Below are 16320 nucleotides of genomic sequence, written 5' to 3'. Positions count from 1 at the left end.
TCTCTATCACTGCATAAATCCATTTGGCCATCTCCTTCTACTAGACTTGTGAGCCACCTGAATGTAAGGAGTAGTTCCTTATCTCTGCATCCCTAGAACCTCACATACTGACTGACATCTTCAGTAACTGGTTATTGAATGATTAGAAATGAACAGAATTTTTATTTAAACCATGGAGCTAAGTTTCTAAATAGAGTAAGCAAAAATTTATCATGAATCTTCAAACCTATTGGAAATCATATGCTAAAGACTTTTCACATGCCATGTATATATATGTAAAATAATTTATTGAGAATATTTTCAACTAGACTCATTTATCCCATGAAATAGTCTTCTTGTGTTAAGTTTACATGATTAAAAAAATTGTATGGGAAGAAAATAATATAGAGTGCTAAACAGATGCTTGTTCTCTAATGGTGCTAACATCTTGATGTTTGGGAATTGTGAAAACAGAGCTTATGGTATGACAAGGGCTATTATTATAGATTTTAAAGAAACTCAGCAATTTTATATTTGTAGAAATGGCAATGTGCATTTTTAATATAAATTTCTGGAAAATTTGTTTTCACATGAAACCCAGTCACAATTTAGCTCCTGGAGCATTAGGTTTGCACAATGTCATAGACATAGGTTATGGTTAGCTCTGAGCTATCCAATACGGTAGCCCTAGCCATCTGTGGTTAATAAGCACTTAAAATGTGGCTAATCCTACTAAGATGTGCTGTAAGGATGAGACACACATTGGATTTCAAAGAATTGGTACCAAAAAAGCAAGTAAAGTATCTTTTTTTTTTTTTTTTTTTTTAATATTGCTTATGTGTCAAGTGATATATTTGGGAATAATGGGATAAATAAAAAATAATTTCACTGGTTTATTTTTACAGTTTCAACAAGGCTAACAGAAAATTTAAAATTACATGCATGGTTGACATTTGTGACTTACATGTTATTTCTATTGCACTGTTCTCTTCTAAATGGTCTATTTAAGTAGGCAAAGTTATAGGACTATAAGTTGTATGACTCTTGGGCATCTAGCAGAGAAAAGGGTATTAGATAATTTTCTTAGCACATGTTTAGAATCTGCCATGCAACAGACACTGTATCAGGCACTGGAAATGCACGTTTGAACTAGAAAGTCAATCCTTGCTTTCCTGCAAGTTATAACCTAGTGAGGAACACAGGTATGAAACAAAGAATTACTTGAATAACTAATATGGCCAATGTAGTGCTTGGCACAGGGAGAGATATAAAGAAGTGTATAAACCAGCTTCAAAGAATTTTCAATTCAGACCAATACATTTACTAATAAAAAGTAAAAGCACTTATTACAAACGGTATATTTTACTTTTATGCTGCTTTGCTCCTAGAATATTTAAAAAGGTTGTATTTAACTGACTTTCTTTCACAAAGAATACATTCTAAGGATTCTAGCAATCTTAGATCTTTACCTTAATCACTGCATGACTTTGATAAGTCAGCACATTGCATGAAAAAGATCACTAGACTGGGAATGCAGACTCCTGAACTCCCCATTTAATTTTATCAAGAGTCAGCTGTGCTATCTTGGAAAAGCGCTTTGCTTCTTTCAGCTTAATGACCTTATTTGTAGCATAAGGGGGTATTCTGCATCCATTGGAATGTTTGCTGTTACAAGTAAAAGTCAAATTTGGTTAAGTATTGAAGGTTATCTTGGGTTCTAAGGACCCAAAAAGTCCAGATTTCCCCCAAATCATCAAGACTTGATCCAGCAGCTTAACCAAATACCCCGATTCCCACCATCCATCTGCTTGCTTGCTTTCTTTTGAGGTTGGTTGAGCCTAAAGTGGTTGCCAGTAGCATTCCATTATCACAGTGAGTGTGACAGTGTGACTGTGCTCCAGCATTCCCAGGGCATGTTCTTAGATATTCTGTGATCAGAGCAGCTTAGAAGGCATGTCCATCCCCAGACTAATTGTTGTGAATAATAAAATATGCTGATTGGCTTGGTTTTCTCCATATCTTTCACCTATGGAGCCAGAAATGTATTCAGTTGCCCTCGAACTATATTGATCCCTAAATAAAAATTGTGGTTGTTGGGAAAGAAGGGAGAAATGATTGAAGGGAAGCAACCAACAGATGCTCCATCTAGCACCTGCATGATCTTGATCAACCTACTTAAATACTATGTAATAATATTATCTCATCTGCAAAATGTCAAAGATAATAAAATAGCAAATGCACAGGATTATGGTGAGGACCAAAAAAAAAAAAAAATGTGAAAGTGCCTATCACAGTGCCTGATTTAAAGCAGGCATTCATTTAAAACTTTTTAGGCACTCATTTATTCTATCTGGCTGAGTCTGTAAGTCCTTCATTTCCCCATTCCTCACCATATTTGTCTATAAAATATAAATATGGACGCTTCATTTCTGGCTTATTCTAAGAATTATAATGGCAATTCATGGGTAGCAAATATGAGTTGTATGCAACTATTTATACATCAGCATACTTTCATTTATTTCTCTCAGAAGCAAAACTACATTGGTCTGGGTGTTTGTTTTAGTGAGACTTAATGTCTACAGATATATCAGTTTCCCTACATTGACTAATTGCCATTTCCAGTGACACATCCTGAGAAAAATGTTTTCACAATATTCAGCAAACATACTCTGATTTCTCCTTCTGAACTTCCTTGTAAACAACTTATCAAGCCTTCGAAATTCAGACTGTCATTAATAGAGTAGAAACAGGGTAGTAATTTTTTTAAACTGCTGATGTAGTGTAAACACCAAACATAAACATACATGCCTTTCTGTATATCTGCAAACATTCACTAGATATACAAACAGATGATCCAAATTATATTGTTACAAAAATAACCAGAAAGTGCATGTTAGTTTGCCCTGAATTCTGTAAATGAGCTTCAATTACACATATTACTACCCATGGTGATTCTATTTCAAAAGGGCTTTGAATTCATCTCCACTGAGATGAACCAATTTCTCTTCAATTCAATATATGCATTTTTGTCCCTCCTTTACCTGATTTTTATCTCACTTTTTTCTCTTAATGAAACCATTATCCTCTCAGGTTTTGAGGCTTCAGAACTATCGTTGACCCTTTTCTATTTCTTGTAATCCGTATCCTACACTATCCCTTTAACCTCTATAATATAAATAACAAATCTATTTCTGACTCCTAATCACAACTGCTACTCCCCTTGCATATTGCCAAATGAATCAATGGATCCATGTTCATTGGAATCCCTCTTTGCCTAATAGCTGTTGGTCTATACGTCTTCCCTACTGAACTCTTTGATAACTCTGCTTGATTCAGCCTTGAATTTCCAGCATCTAGCATAGTTTCTAACACATAATACATGCTCATTAAATGCTGGTGGAGCTGAAGATATGTCTGATTTATCCCAGTGCCCCTGCTCTCTTTCCTTTTGAAATCAAATTGCATCCTATCTGCGTAATTTTCTCAAAGCATAGCTCTGTTCATGTTATGCATTTAATAAACACAATAAAAGCTACCATTTGTTTAATTTCTACTGTGTTTTAGAGTTATTCTTCTCAAAAACCCCACAGCAAACTATTATTTCCATTTTCATTGATGAGGACTTTGAGGTACAATGAGGTGAGAATACCAGTCTGAACTCACACAGCAATTGAGGTGCTGGTCTCTGTTTAAATTCCTATTTATTTGACTCCAGACTGTGGTTTTCTCCTATACAGCTTGTATCTCTCTGCTTGAGAACCTCAGCGATGCCTCCCTAAAATGACAGACTATTTTAGGACAAAATATTCACTAAAGGGTTGGGTGGTATCTCCTGAGGCCTTGTTTCTGGCAGTGAGGTGGGTAGAGGAGCAGCCTGAACAACTCCTTGGAACTGGTTAGCAAAGAAGACTCTCATGCTCCAACTCAGACCAACTAAACCAGACTATGCATTTTAACAAGATCCCCAAGTGGTTTGTAAACACATTGAAGTTTCATACTCATATGTCAGGGAGACACTGAACACTAGGAACCAGCATTGATGTACCAAGAACAAGTCATAGTGGCCTAAATTTAGTGCCTTCTTTTGTAGGGTAATCAGAGACATTGTTCAAGGAGATAAAGGAGCTTTTAGCAATGAGTTGTGTAAATGTTAAGTATTACACTCTAATAATTCATTTTTATTCATGGCAATCATTACTGTTTGTATGCATATATTTTGAGTATGATTACTAGCTTACTAAACTAACTAGGCTGAAGGGCAGGGACCCTGTGTGTTTTATTCACCATTGTCTCCTCAGCACAGAGCACAGTGCCCAGGATATAGTAGAGATTCAATATAGATATACTGAATAAATGAATAAATTATTCAATAGTAACCTTGGGAACAAATCTGGTCAAATTATGGGGGTTACTGAGATTACTTTAACTGAGGGATGGGGATTCAAACTGAAGACAAATATCTAATATGTATTACATGATTCTCTTCTGTTCTACATTTTTTCCATCACTTCATCAAAGATATTGCAATCATGCTTCTCAAGTTTGTGGATATTACCAACCTAAGGACAAAGCTGAACATGTTGGAGGACAGGATAATTATCCAATGAGATATCTAAGGACTAGAAAGCTGATCTGAATCTCATAAGGAGAAATGCAATGGTACTAAATATAATACATGCATTTCGATTCAAAGATTAACTAAATAAATGGAGGAATTTTGGCTTTAGGAAAACAAATGAAAAAACAGTTTACTTGGTACCACATCATTCCAAAGAACAACATGACTACAAATATTTTATTAGTCAGGGGTGAAATAAAAGAAGTTGAACATTCTATAATAAATGATTCTTTTTCTCAATTCTTTGGATAAACTTGGAAGTCACCTGCTGGTTTGCCTGGGCTCAGTTATGTGGCTGTATTCAGTAGGAGTATCAGCTGGGCTGGAAAGTCCAAGATGGGCTCACTCACATTCTGATAACGGGTGCTGTTTATTAGTGAGGTGCCTTGGATCCTATCTGCATGGCCTCTCATCCTGCAGCAGTCTAGATTGCTTCCTTATTTGGTGGCCTCAGGGCAGCAGCAAAAGAGAGCAAAGGAAGAATCTACAGAGCCTCCTGAGACCCAAGATAAAAAACATGCAGTGTCAATTCCACCACATTCTATTTGTCAAAGCAAGATAAAAGATACTGAGGATTTAAAGGGTTGGAGAAGAAGACTCCACCTCTGGATGAGAGAAACAGAAAAGTTATATTGCCAAGGGGCGTGGTCACTGGGCTTTATCATTAAACATGGTCATTAATCTACCACCCATACTTAATGGGATGTTGTGGAAGTTTAACAAGGTAACTTTTGTAAAGCTCTTAGCATAGTTGCCAACCCACAGTAATTGCTTGAGAAATGACAGTTATATTGTTGTGGATTGGATACATATTGGAATAAAGAGAAGGACGGATCCAGAGATATTCGAAGTTTGTATGAGCTGCCTCAGGTTATAGTGCCTTTGCCATCATGAAACTAGATGACAGCATGTGGATGGAATAAAGAAGAGAATCCAGCACTGGATGTGTAGGGAGCATCCAATATGAATTCAGTCTTCAAAATTCTTAATTGGATTTTACTTCTCTTCAGTATATGGAGATAAGTTTCAACGGAGGCAAACATCATGATATCTTATTTTATATTATATTATTGCTGATATTATGAAATTAAGTTTATATTATGATTATGGGGAATAATTATGAACCTAATCTGAGTCCTTTAATAAAAATGAAGTGTTGTATTGAGTTCTTTTGGTCTCTGTCATTTTTTGTCCCCTTATAAATTACAAGGAAGAATAAAAGTGGATGCTATTTGAAGTTTTTTCCTACACCACTTGAAAGACCAAACATAAAATGTTTGGGGAAATATCTGGCACTTAGGAGAAAAAAAAAACTATCTAAAATATGGGAGTTCAGAAGTGAGGAAAGAAAACATATCCTCTATTACTCTATAGATGTCTCCTCACTGCAGAGATGAGAAAGAGTTCTCTGACAAGCAAGGGGATTACAAAGACGCATTTGAATCATCCAACCCCATAATGAATATGGAAGAATGCAGAAACAAGGCTAGACAGATGTCTTATTGACTATGGCCACACTTACTCTGAGGGATTAGGGTAGGTAGATTCTTTAATTTTTATTTATTTTGCATGTGCATTTGGAGGCTAGAATCTGCATAGGAGAATATTACTTATTATAGAATAGACAGATGACAACTTCATCCTTTTACTTAAGAAATAAGTAAAAATGAATGGATAAGTAAATGAATGATAGTGTTCTTCTAGGTGTAATTCACTTTGTGTAATGTGCTGGATATTTTCATCTTTCCTGTAGATCTATTCTTCAGCCTTCTCTTTGCCCTGGGAAGCAAGCCTGTACAGACCATAAGAAGTTCTCTTTCCCTCTGGCTTCTTATTGCCTTTAGCCAATGAGGAGCAGAAGCTAGAACATGGAGGGAGGGAGGTGAGTGACCCTATCCCTGCTCTGGCTGGGGTTACTAGCCTGGGGATACTCCAGTATCTCTTGTGCTTTCTCTATATCCATCTCACATCTTTTCAAATAGTTTCTTATTAAACTTTCTTCAAATTACCCAATTTTATCATATCATCTCTTTTCTGCTAATATGCACAGAGATCCTAAAATATCCTCTGCTTCATCCAAAAGCTAAAAATAACTTGTAACTTGTGACAGCAGACAGAAACTACAAGGGGATCAACCACTACGGCTAACATTGAATGTTTCAGATATTTAATTCAAACAGTTTCATTTATTAAAAAATATATTTGAGTGTCTCCTATCTGTTCCAAAGGCTGAGCCAAAAGAGGGTCTGTGTCAGAAGCTGATAGTCTAAATGTGTAGGGAGTCATTAATCAAGTAATGAGACAACAAATAAACCATTTCAGTTGTGGTAAATGCCATGCAGAGATGGTGTGCTACAATCTGAGTGTAGGTAACAAGCGTTCCTAGCAGTCTCGGGTGAGGGAAGTTTAGCCTGTGTAAATCACACTTAATCTGAGATATGATGGATTGTAGGTAATAGCTAGGGATGGGAGACCGTGAAAAAAATTCTGGGTGGGGAAAAACTGTGCAGAGGCCTTGTGGCAGAGGGAATGAGACCGTCTAAAGACCAAAGAAGGCTAGTGTGACCAGAGCTCCAAGGGCAAGTGAAGAAGTAGTGCTGAATGAGGCGAATGGAGTAGCCAAACCATGGAGGACCTTGTGAATCACATTGCAGATTCTGATTTATATCCAGAGAACAATGGAAGGTCTTTTGTTTAAATGAAGGAATGATATGATTTGCATTTTTGGGGGAAAAAATCTTTCTGGCTAAAATATGGAAGATAGATTGGAAGGGGACAAAGTAGACAGGAGCATTACATAGGAAACTAGTGCAGTGTTTCAGGTAGGAAATGATAGCTTGAACTGGAGTAAAAGTGAAAAAGGTAGAGGAAAATGGACAGGTTTGAGAGACATTTAGAAGTAAAACTAGATTTGGTGATCTATAAGATTTATAGGGGTGAGAGAAAAGGAGGTATCAAAAAAATGACCTGAAATATAAAAAAAAAAGACCTAACAGGTATCTGGTTAGTGGAGCCAGAAGGTAGTAAGGCAGTACTCACTAAAACAGGTCTGGGTTTAGAAGAGATCAGATGTTCAGTTTTAAATATTGACGAGCATGAAGTGCATCTGAAATATCTAAATTAGATGAAAAGAACATAATTTTACATAGAAGCCTAGAGCTCAAGGGAGAATTCTGAACTGGAAATAAATAAATAAACAAACAAACTCAGAATTCATGTAGATATAGGAAGAATTCAAATCCAAAATTCAGGTAGATGTAGGAAGTATTCAGAATTCATGTAGATTGTGGGAAGTATTCAATCAGATCCTATAGGGAAAAAATAGAGCATGAGAAGATCAAAACCCTGAGGAGTACCAACATGTGGTGGCTGAGATAATAAGGATGAACATGCAAACAAGACTGGAAAGAAGAATCCAGAGGGGTAGCAGAAAAACCAGAAGTGACATCGTAGAAACCAAGAATAGGGAATGGTCAACTGTGATTCTTGTATAAAGAAGCCAAGTAAAATGAGAACACCAACAATAAAAAATTTGTTCTACTTATCAATATGAGGTCATTGATAATGGGGCAGAAACCAGGTTGAAATGAATGAGGGGTAAGGAGAAGTATACCATAACCATCAAAAATTTGTTCAGTGGGTTTGACTGTGAAAGAGAGAGATGGGAGTTGAATGAAGAGGTATATTTAGGAGATTATTTTTCAAGATGGAAAAACATGAGCACCTTTAAATGTTGATAAGAAGAATAAAGAGAGGGAAGGTAGAATTGAATATACAAAAAAAAATTGATAATGTGAAATTCAGAAAAGACAAATGTGGTAAGATCCAAAATATAAGTTGAAGGAATAGCATCAAGTAGGAAGAAGAGAGAGCCCTATAGCAAAACCTTAGGAAAGTGGGAGAACACTGGTACAGATACAGGTTGTGAGAAGCAGAGAGACTGCTCATCTTGTGCCATCTCTCTGAGAAGTCATATTGGAATGAAGGATTGTCCAAGAGTATACAGAGGTTTTGAAATGGTCACTGTAGAGAATGGAAGAAAAGTTGAAGGGGAAAAAAGCAGGATTTCTTAAAATATTTTAAGACCTATTTGCACCTTTAAAACAAACAAAAAAACATTGGAAGAACCGTGAAAAATTACAGAATCTCAACTTCCAAGAAATTTGGTGAACCTGAAGTCCCAAAATGAAGCTTCCATTGTTAGGCAACATACCCTGCTGCCTCCACTGTGGCTTCTGACTAGTGGAAGGTTTTTGCTTGTAGCTTGTCATAGCTACAGAGATAAATGAGTGTATTGTGTTGCAGAAGATTGGAAATACTTTGAAGATGTATAGTACAAAAAAAGCAAGTAATGACCATTAAAAAAATCTGTGCTTGATGGGGTTAATGAAACAATAAACACTAGTCCTTTTGAACTGTATTTAATGTCTTCAGACTTATAATGAGGACACAAGAACAGTTAGACATTTTTTTTTTTAAAATAGGCAGTTATGGAATAAAAGCAATTAGAGATCTTGGAAATTAAAAATATCAACTCTACAGAGTAATAGATGACTGAAAAGTAGACTTAATTCAGCTAAATAATGAATAGATGGTCAGAAAGATTGAGTTGAGGAATTCCCCCAAATAGTAGCACAAAGAGAAACATGGAAAATATAAAAGAAAAATTAAGAGCTATGGAGGACAGATTCAGGATTTCTACATCCATCTATTAAAAGTCTAGAAAGAGGGCATAGAAAAAATGGAGGAGAATCAATATTTGAAGAAATAATGGCTGAAAATTTTCTAGAACTCATGAAATATATGAGTCCACATATTGATGATCTTAGCATTTCAGTGTTAAACAAGCAAATACCCACACAGATACACACTCAAACCCACACACACCCCACAGTGAAAATTCAAAACATTGAGGGTATTTCAGAAATCCTAAAAATGTACGAGAAGGAAAAGACAAATTATCAACAAAGAAGTACAGATTGTAGGCATCCATCATTGAGCTGAATGCTGAGGAAGGGAGAGGGGAGTGAAATGAAAGTCCTATCCTCTTGGCTGATGAGGGAGAAAACAGCTCAACTTCAATCACCGCCATGCCGAAAACACGGACACAGGCTGAACCCGGCAGCTGAACTCATCATAAAACAACTTGTTTCACTTTGTAACTGACTCGTGTGAAGCAAAGCTTCCCCGATGTACCTGAGATAGTGTGGCCATCTCAGTGGTTCTGCCAATATTGTGCATTATACACACCAGCCTAGCACAGTGGTAGGAACTGTAAAAACGTTCAGTAAATACTTTTCAATTCAAATTACATTACTGGAAACACAGATGCATCAAAAAGTTCATTCTTCTTTCAAATAACTGACTTTACAGAATTTTACCTTGTAGACAATAAAAACCAGGCAATATCCCCTTATTTATATTGATCTATAATAAATATCAAAATACTATTTATTGAGCATTGACTGCATATAAAGAATGCTACTTGTCACATCATATGCATTAAACCTTGGGTTTATTTGAGAAATAATTTATTCAAGTTGCACTGCTAGTTTTTGGCAGAATTAGAATTCAATCCAACTTGGTCATCAAGATCCTTGCCTCTTTTACACATTGTACTTACTGTGTTCTCAATTTTGCACTTTTCAAATTGCTTTTACATTAATCATCTCATAAAATTTGCATCAGTTTTACAAAGTAAACTAATAATAAATTTGAGAACTAACTTTTTTTCAACACTAATACTTTGTTATTTTTTGTTTTGTTTTTGTTTGATTATTTTCAAGGTCTTTTATTTTAGTCCTTGTAATACAATGAAAGTTTTGTATTCCCATGCATAATTGTTAAGTAAATATTACATGAATTATACAAAAATTAAAATTAATAGTCTTACTACTATTTGTTTCAAAAAAAGATTTAAGCTCTAACTCTATCTAATCTATCCATATCATCTATCTATCTGTGGTATATTATCTCTGGAATCACCCAAAAATATATAATTCTTTGCCAGAGAGAATGAAATTGCCAGACAACTCTTTCACTATGATAAGAGCAGTTACAGAAGGGGGAAAATTAACAAAAATATTACAAAGTGAGGCTCAGAGAGGTCTTAGGCATGATTCACAGCTAGGGCAGTCTCACTCCCAGTTTCACTTACTCTCTAGTCCTTTTTTCCTTCTGGAAGAGATTATGTTCTCAGGCCTGGGAAATAGCAACATGGACAGGGATGCATACCCAGACTGGTTCACACACAGGGCCTGTCTAGCCACAGCAGGTCCCCCATAGATGGGCACTCTACTTTTGCTTTTCTCTCCAGAAGGGCCTTCTCCTCATTTCTCCTGTGACAGTGATTGACAGCCAAAGAAGTTGTTGTGTCAAAGCTCCCGCAAGTCAATTATGAAAATGATGTGCACTTGCTTGAAGATGATTGTAAATTGCTTCTGGCTGATCAGAATAATGAGTTGCAGTGATGCTAATCAACATTGGGCATATATAGTACCTTGTTCCTGCCATCGGGTTTGCAGCTGCAACTAGTTCATCCAAATGAGAGTGTTTTCAAATTTCTCATGGGTTGAGGCAGGCTGCTCACAATGGCAGCATTATTGGAGGAGGGCAGCGTTGGCCTCAAGAAAAGAAGGTGAGAAACAAAGCAACACTCATTTTGCATTAGTTGTATGAGCCCATATGTTTGCTATTTCTTTATGACTGTGGCTTAGGGAAGCAGGGAGGCAGCCAACATTAACTGGAGCCAGGTCCTTTACATATATGTAACATGTTTTATCATCACATATTCATGGAACCTCTGTAGCTATTGTTCGATGAGCAAGTAGCTATTGTTAGATGAGCAAGGTGACACTAGAAAATTGTCCCAGGTTATCTAGTGAAGCTAAGATTCAAATTTGGCCTATTTAATTTCAAAGCTTTATCTGCTGCACCAGTTTTCCACAAATGTGGCCTAAAGACTTTCTGTTTCAGACTCCGTCCTGTGTGCAGGTTTAAATGAAACTTCCCTGGCCCCACCTCACTCATATTCAGACTCTCTGGGCCGGAGGAGGTGAGGAAGGGAGGGGTCGGATGGATCCCAGCGAGGTACAATTTTAACAGGAAATTCCAGATTGTATTTATGCACATGGAAGCTTGATAGTAACTGTACCTCACCTTGACTACTCCCGTTTTGACTTGAAATTTTATGACTCATCATGGGTGAGTATTTCAATCAATACGAAGATGTACTAAATCAGCTTTTATTCACTACTTCTCAGAGGTTTTGTTTTAGTTTTCCTTTAGAAATTGGAAAAACACCCTTTCAGTGTGTTGTTGATGCTTTGTGACTTTCCCATCCTGTCCTCTCTTCTACAAATTGCTTTGCATATATATCTCTTTCCTTCTACTTAAATTGTTTGAGTAGGGCTCAGAATAAAGATAATATTAAATGCCAAAAGCTATCTGAGACACTGCTGTGTACCTGGTCCAAAATATGCTGAGGAACATATTTCTCGTATTTTTCTCATATGTTATGAAGGACACAGGACTGGGGGTGGGGGTCAAATAATGTATTTTAATCTTGGACTTTGTTTTGCCACTAACTGACTCTGTGACCTGGTTGACAACTGATCCCTTTGATTCATTTTTCCTAACAATAATAATGACTATAATTTATTGAGCTCACAAAATTAATTTTCTTCTCTGCTTAAAATGAGAAATTACCTTTGGAAAAGTTTGTCAATGTTCAAAATATTAGGCATAGGGTTACCCAGCAATTCCACCCTAGGTATATACCCAAGAAGAATGAAAACATATGACCACACAAAACCTGTACACATTATTCATAAGAGCCAAGAAGGGGAAACAACCCAGATGTCCAACAACTAATGAATGGATAAACAAAATACTGTATGAATATCATATAGCAATAAAAGGAACAAAATACTGATATATGCTACAAAATGGATGAACCTTGAAAACTTCTGCTGACAGTCACAAAAGACCAAAAATCTTCATGAGTCCATTTATATGACATGAACAGGAGAGGCAAATCTATAGATTTGGAAAATAGATTAGTGGTTGCCTCAGGCTTGGGGGATGGGCAAGTTGGAGGGAAATGAGGAGACACTGCTACTGATAATGGGATTTCTTTGAGGAGTGATGAAATGTTCTAAAACTGGTTGTAGTCATGGTTACACAACTCTGAATATCCTAAAAAACATTGAGTTATACACTTTAAGTTGGTGAATTGAATGGTATGTGATTGATATTTCAATAAAGCTATTAAAAATAAGATATTAGAAAATAATAAACTATACAAGGAATTTTGCCTGGTTTACTCAAAGCAGTTGTTCCAGGCTTAGTAAGCTCTTTTTTTATTTTTAGAATAGAAATTCATTATAAACAGAGCAAACTCTCAGTCCTTCTGAATGATGTGATAACTGAGGGTATTTGGAGATTAGGAAATATGTAGAGTAAAGTAGTTTGGGACCATTATATGAGAGTTTGGTGGACCAGTTTCAATCTGATGTAAAGCATTTGTTGAATGTCATGATGAAGGAAAATGAAGGTGCATTTAGAAAGATACATGCTGAATTCAGCAAAGAAGCAAAGGCTCAGCAGCCAGGAGAAAAGCTTGTCAGTTGTAGCAACCCAGCTATTTAATGTGAAGATGCTACCCATGTCCCTATTCCCAGAAGTGCATTCTGGAGATTTGAAACACAATCTCATCTTGAGGGCAAGTATAGAGTCTCAGTATAAAGGAGAAAGACAAAATACCATCTGTAATTTAATTTCAGGCTTCAGGCTAATTCTATGGCATGGATATCTCATGAATTCTTTGTTCTTTTGCCAAGCTCAACAGGGATGAGCTCCATTGCTCTGGGGATATGGGTTTGGTGGTTAGGTTATACGAACCCTGGAAACCTGGACTGTTTCATCGGTTTCTGTTTGCAAGTACATTAATGCCTCCTGACTCTGATACTGCCCAAACCCATATGGCAGAGCTAAAATCAATTCTGGTAAATCTCATCAAATGGTGCAATACCCCTGCAGATTTCCTTCAGTTTAATTTCTAGCATGAACCTGAAGAAACATTTTCTTCACAGCCTCTACACTTGTCAAGAAATGATGCTTTTGTTGAGTGCTGCCAAAAGTGATAGGGATTAACATTAGCACAATACTAAATACATCATTATTTGCTATTTCATTAAATGCTTAAAATAACCTTATGTGGTAGGTTTTGTACCCTCACTTTATACATAAGGAAGCTGAATTTTAGCAAGGTTAAATGACTTGCTTACAGCCACATAGTTAAGAAAAGAGAAGGGGAAGAGTTGAGGTCTAGGTCTGTCTGATTGCAAATACTATATTCTTTCTACCATTGCACATGACAGGCTTTACTAGCAAGCAGCATAGACAAGCTCAGAACACCCACAAACTACTGGAAGAGAATGTACCAAATTGTAGCCCTAAGCATAAGCAGGGCGTAAAACAAAAACCTTGGCATGGAGAGGAAAGCTGACATTCATAAAGCACTGATTAGATGCCAGGTGATTTCACATATATAATGACAGGTGTGGACGTTATACTTAAGTTACAAAGGGGAAAAATGAGGCCCAAGAGGTTAAAATAACTTGGTAGTGTTCACTTTGCCACTAAGCAGTATTTGTTTGTCACTAAAGTGTATGCTCTTTCTGGTATTTCTTGTTCTGTGTTTAAAAAACGATGAAAAGACTCTTGAACTAGAAATGGAAGGAATTCAGAGACCTAAGTAAAGCCACAACAGTAGACAGACTCTGTGATGGTTAGTTTTATTTGTCAATTAGGCTAGGCAATAATAACATTAACATAGGTGTTGCTGTGTAATGGTTTTTTAAGATATGGTTAATATTTACAATCAATTGACTTTAAGTAAAGGAGATTACTCTCAATAATTTGGGTGGGTCTCATCCAATCAGTTGAAAGATATTAAACACTAAATCTGAGGTTCCTTGAAGAAGAAGAAATTCTGTTTCAAGACTGAGGTATTAATTCCTGCATGGGTTTTCAGCCTGCTGGCATGCCCTACAGATTTCAGACTTGCCAGCTCCACAATCACATGAGCCAATTCCTTAAAATAGATATCTGTTTTTTTTTTTCCCTTCCCTATCCCTCTCTCTCATAGATAGATAGACAGACAGACAGACAGATTTGGAAATAGAGCTAGAGATATAGATACAGATACAGGGGCTCAAAGGCCAATGTGAAGAGCCCAAACTTTAGTTTGTAATTGTCCTTTTTCAAGAAACAGAGACGTTTCATCTGCCAAAGTAGTGAATTTGTTTACAACTCTAGAACTTATACTGGATTCACTTCCTCCAGGAATTCTATGAATTTTGTGATAGCTTCTCCTTGTAATCATTCAATATGATTTCTTAATAAGAGATGCTGAAGTGGTTGAGAGTTGAATACAACACGCAGTTTGATCTATATATATGGCACCATGGGCATAAAGAGAAGGGAGGAAGTCTCTGGAAGGCTCCCTTGTGCAGACCATACCTCAACTACATCCTCAAGCTCACATCAGATTTAGTCAAGATAAGATCCAAGATGGGAGATGGAGGGAACGTGGTGAAGGAAAGGAAGTTCATAATTATTGAATCGAAAAAACTATGGCAGTATTTTCTAAAGTGGATGATTTATTAGGTGTTACACAGGGAAAAAAAGAGATTTGTAGCTAATCGACATTAGACTGGTCTTTTGACTGTATGACTTTTTAGAACTTTTAATGTCCTAACATGCATTTTGAATCTCCAATAGAAACATAATATGCATTTTTTCTAAAACTTGTTCTATCTCAGGTCACTTTTTTTTTTTTTTTTTTTTTTTTTTTTTTTTGGTGCAATCTAAGCAATCAACTTCCATGAAAGAAATTTGGAAATCACTGTCTGGGAGAATAGGCATTGATGTCTGATGCTACTGGGTTTGACCCCAACCCATCAGGAATAGCTTTGCAACTCTGGGTCAGTTACACCTTTTTCTGCTCCCCCAACTGTTAAATGATAGTGTTCATAGTATCCCCAGAGAACTGCTGTGAAGGTTAAAAGGAAAGATGTACAAAAGCTCTTAACATAGAACCTGGTTCATGGCAAGCACTCAATGCATGGTTGCTGCTATTATTATTGTCATTAAACTAAAAGGAAAGGAACAGAAGCTCAGTGTTATTGCCAGTGACGTGACATTGAAAAGAGGGGTAAGAATCTTATAACTATCCATTTTGCAAAGATGTCACACCTTCATTTAACTCCATAAAGTAAGTGAATACTAATTAATGCTGAGGAGTGAGGAAAGGTATATTTGAGAAAGAAGATCCAGGAGGAAGAAAAACTGCGAGTTCCCCAATAAGAGATAGGCTGGGAGCTGCCATCCTTCAGAGGTGCTGAGACATTAAGCCAATGTCCCTGTCTTTGCAGAACTTCCAGGGTAGTTGGTGAAGAGGCCCTTAGATAATTAAGAACAAAGTGCCAGAATCCATAACTTTAAGATGTCATTTGCAAAGGTTGACCAGCTTCAGCTTGCAGAATTGCTGTCCATTCCTCACACTCTCTTTCATCTAACCCAGCCTCATTCTCTTTCTCTCATTTAGATTGGATGGCATTAAAGGTAGGGCCATATGCCAAGGAGATGACTTTAGAATGTATTAATTATGTATACTTTATCTTCTTGAAAAGAAAGGGGGTATTCTGATGCAGCAAAGA

The 16320-nt window shown here is 36.6% G+C and overlaps 1 long non-coding RNA gene across 1 annotated transcript in view; it reads left to right on the top strand.

The window, feature by feature from the left end:
• The window catches only part of LOC119538672, a 131180-nt gene extending 124767 nt beyond the window's left edge, over positions 1 to 6413 (top strand). The window contains exons 2-3 of the long non-coding RNA XR_005217618.1: positions 5972 to 6133; positions 6351 to 6413. This is a non-coding gene — a long non-coding RNA (uncharacterized LOC119538672). The remainder of the gene's footprint in view (positions 1 to 5971; positions 6134 to 6350) is intronic.
• The last annotated feature ends 9907 nt before the right edge of the window (positions 6414 to 16320 follow it).

The sequence above is a fragment of the Choloepus didactylus genome, chromosome 6, assembly GCF_015220235.1.
Source record: "Choloepus didactylus isolate mChoDid1 chromosome 6, mChoDid1.pri, whole genome shotgun sequence".
Taxonomy (NCBI): Eukaryota; Metazoa; Chordata; class Mammalia; order Pilosa; family Megalonychidae; genus Choloepus; species Choloepus didactylus.
This window is presented reverse-complemented; position numbering and strand designations above follow the sequence as displayed.